The 3,802-nt window shown below is 36.2% G+C and overlaps 1 non-coding gene across 1 annotated transcript; it reads right to left on the bottom strand.

Annotated features, from left to right (window-relative positions):
- Window positions 1-1,893: 1,893 nt before the first annotated feature.
- On the bottom strand, window positions 1,894-2,000 carry LOC129298110 (small nucleolar RNA R71). Its single transcript, XR_008590305.1, has one exon. It is a non-coding gene; the product is annotated as a small nucleolar RNA R71 (small nucleolar RNA).
- Window positions 2,001-3,802: the final 1,802 nt, after the last annotated feature.

Here is a 3,802-nt window from a genome sequence, read left to right as displayed (position 1 = left end):
TAATGAGTCCAAAATCAACTAATCTCTAGGGTTCCATTATTGTAAAAGGGAAGTTCATTTCACTCACTTTCACTAGCATTTTAATTACTTGCATATTAGGTAATTAGTTTAGATAATTAGCTAGATAACTAAATTCCTACAAACTTTGGTTGATTTATTTCACTAGATAACTTTCAATTAGACTTAAAACCATTCCTTGGGAGATGACCTAGGGTTGGCCCTATATTGCATTAGGGTTAGCTTTAGTGTAATTTTGAGGATAAGCGACTAATTTCCTATCAAAATTTTGGCGCCGTTGCCGGGGAATGGTTTAAGTTTAATTCTAAGGTTGTTTAGTACTTAATTTACATTTTTAGTGTTCCTGAAAAATTTTTGAAAAATTATAAAAATTTGTTTTTTGTGTCTTTTTTAGTGTTTTTTGTGTGTTTTGAGTGTTTTTATTCTGTTTTAAAAAAGAAAAAAAAATTTAGTGCAATTTTCGTTGGTTTGGTGTAGAGCTGAAATACTCTGTTTCTAGTGTCTCTGTCTGAAATTGAAAAATTAACTGGGAATGAGTCTGAGGGAATTTGAACTTGAAATTTATTTCATTGAAAGCTCTATATCCTAGCTTCACTTTAAAATTGGTTTGGTCAATTTTGGACGTGGGAAGTGTCCTGTGGAAATTTTACAATCTAACAAGGTCCAGGGAGCCATTACAGAGGATTTCCAAAACCCTGTTTCAATTTTGAGTTAGCATATCTTCCTCTTTGTGCGTTCAAATTGATTGATTCCAGTTTCATTTTTCTTATCGCTGTCTTATCTTTGTTTCTTGTGTTTAGGATTTTCTTCAATTTTTCCATTTTCCTATTTGAAAGTTTGTTAGAAGCTCTGAAGGTCTTCTGGACGAAATCCTGTTTCTCCAGACTTGAGGACCAACTTGTGAAAAATTCTGGGAACGATTGGGCAGGATTTTTAATCTAAAATTTTATATAATTTTCCTGTATATCTCTTGTGTTTCTCATAAAAGTTTCAGGGGAATTTATCATGTGGATTTGCTGATAGAAAATTCACAAGTTCACTGTCTCCAGAGAGCCTACTGTGCGAATTCCAGAATTGCCAAAGCTTCTTGATTGAGCATTTCTAACTCTCTTTCTACTTGTTTGGTGTTATTTTTTTTTCATTTTGTTGCTATTGAGTTTAATAAAAAAAAAAAAAAATTATTTCTCTTGCTTTTGTGTGTTTTGAATTGTTTCATGTTGATTTGCATTTTAGTTTAGCTTGTTCTTTGTTCTTAATTTTCTTGAGCTTGATTAGTGCATGACCCGAAGAAAACATACCTCTTTTGTTGAATTAGATCCAGAAATTGAAAGAACTATTTCTAGATTGAGAAGATCACAACCTATTCTTGATTCTCATTTGGTTTGTAATTCAACAATGGAAGGTATCTTAGGACATGAGCATGTGCATAATGAGGGCCATGGGAATGGGAATGAGAATTTGCATGATGATGGCCATGTTAATAATGAATTTGAAGGCTTGCATAACCCTAGAGAGGAGAGGAGCATTAGGCAATTAACTCAACCTAATTGGCATGATAATCCTTATGGCTTATATGTTCCTCCTACTAATGTTCAATTTGAAATTAAATCCTCCTTGATTAATGCATTGCCTAAATTTCATGGGTTACCAGGAGAGGATTGTCATAGGTTTTTGCATACTTTCCTATTGGTTTGTGATACTATGAAGCCTATGCATGTAAATGTTGATGATGTTCAAGCTAAGGCTTTTGTATTTTCTCTTGAAGGTTTAGCAAAGGAATGGTATTTCAACTACCCTTCTTATGTGAAAGTGAGCACATGGGCTGAGCTAAGAAGACTCTTCTTAGATAAATTCTTTCCAAATTCCAAGGTCACCAATTTGAGAAAGCAAATCTATGGGGTCCAACAAGGAGAGGATGAGAGTCTCTATGAGTATTGGACTAGATTCCAAGGCCTTTTGGCTAAATGCCCACACCATCAAATTTCTAGTGAGAATTTAGTCTAATATTTCTATGAGGGCTTGATTCCAAGAGACAAAGTTAACATTGATGCCGCTAGTGGTGGATGCTTGATTGACCTCACTTCCTTAAAGGCTTGGGAACTAATTGACAAGATGGCTTCAAGTGGTGCTCAATACTCTACAAGGGAAAAGAGAAATGTGAATATGGTAGGTTCCTCAGTTCTTAATGATTCATATGTGGACTTGCTAGCTGCCAAGATTGGGAGAATGTTGGCTCCACAAATATCTCAAGTGAGCAATGTAAGTACTTCTCAAGCACTTGTCCCTTATTCTTGTACTTTTTGTGACTCACCTATGCATGTAGAAAGCAATTGTCCTATTAAGTTTGAACAAGTAAATGCTATCTACAATGGAAAACAATCCTATGGTGGGAGGCAAGGGCAAGGAGCTTATTCTAATACTTACAACCCTTCATGGAGAGACCATCCTAATTTCTCCTATTCAAATCCAAATGTGGCTTTACAAGACAATCAACAAAGAGGATCCTATCAAAACACCTTTGGCCGTGACCCTCCACCTCATTTGTCTCAAGGTAGCTCTTCTCAAAGCTACAATCCAAGTGGTAATTCTCTTACACCTTCTTCTAATTCTTATAGTGATAGGAGGCTTGTTCCAATTGAGAGTTCTTCTAATTCGAACTCTTCTAATGATGTGAATGTGTTACGTAAGCAGTTGATTGAAATGAACTCTTTGTATAAAAACATGTATGATGGCTTAGGGAACAAGGTAGAGAGTATGGGTAACAAGTGTGAGAACATGAACTCTAAAATTGATGCCCTTACTTCTCAAATGAATATGCTTGCTAACCAATTAAGTGCAGCCAATGCTCAAGCCTCTACATTACCATCCAACACCGTTGCTAATCCTAAAGCTAATCTTAATGCTATCACATTGAGGAGTGGCAAGGAGTTGGGAGAAAGAGTACAAGAAGACAAAAGACAAGGGAAGGCCGAGAAGCCCTCTTTAAATTCTTCAATTGATGTTAATGTTTCTAGTTCTTCTTTTGCTCCTAATGATGCATCTTTTTGTAGAGATGATGAGGATGAAAACATTGAGGAGATCATATGTGAGCAACCACCATCTAAGGTGAAAAGGGGACTATGGCCGAGTTGTTTAGTAAGGAAAAAGAGGGAGAGGCCGAGCAAAGTGAAACAAGAAAGGAGAGTTCAAGGAAGGAAGAAGGAAAGCAAAGTCAAGAGATTATGAAGAAGCTTCCTTTTCCACAAGCACAAGTGGTCCCTAAGCAAGTGAAGGGACAATTTGATCAAGAGGTATATGATTTCTTCCACAAGATTCATGTTAATGTACCCTTGATGGATGTAGTTAAGAACTTTCCTAAGTATGCCAAATTTTTGAAAGATTGTTGTACAAATAAAAGAAAATTTAGGCCTAATGCAAGGGTACAATTACCCTCATCTGTGAGTGCTATCATGAAGCCTCAACTCCCTATAAAATGTGAGGACCCCAGTTCCTTCACAATTCCATGCAAGATTGGCAACACACATTTTTCTCATGCATTGATAGACTTAGGTGCAGCCATTAATGTTATGCCTCTTTCAATTTATCATGCCTTGAGTCTTGATTGCATGCATAAGACACCTATGATATGCCAATTAGCGGATAGAAGTGTTAGAAGACCACATGGAGTAGTAGAAGACTTGTTGGTTTGTGTTAAAGGTCTATTATTTCCTGTGGATTTCTATGTGCTTGATATGTCAAAAGAAGGGAGTGGGGATGATATTTTGATTTTAGGAAGGCCATTTAT

Source organism: Prosopis cineraria, unplaced genomic scaffold, assembly GCF_029017545.1.
Source record: "Prosopis cineraria cultivar Desert tree isolate PC_DT_omini unplaced genomic scaffold, ASM2901754v1 PC711, whole genome shotgun sequence".
Classification (NCBI taxonomy): Eukaryota; Viridiplantae; Streptophyta; class Magnoliopsida; order Fabales; family Fabaceae; genus Prosopis; species Prosopis cineraria.
Note: the sequence above shows the minus strand (reverse complement) of the source record. Positions and strands in the feature narration are given on the sequence as shown.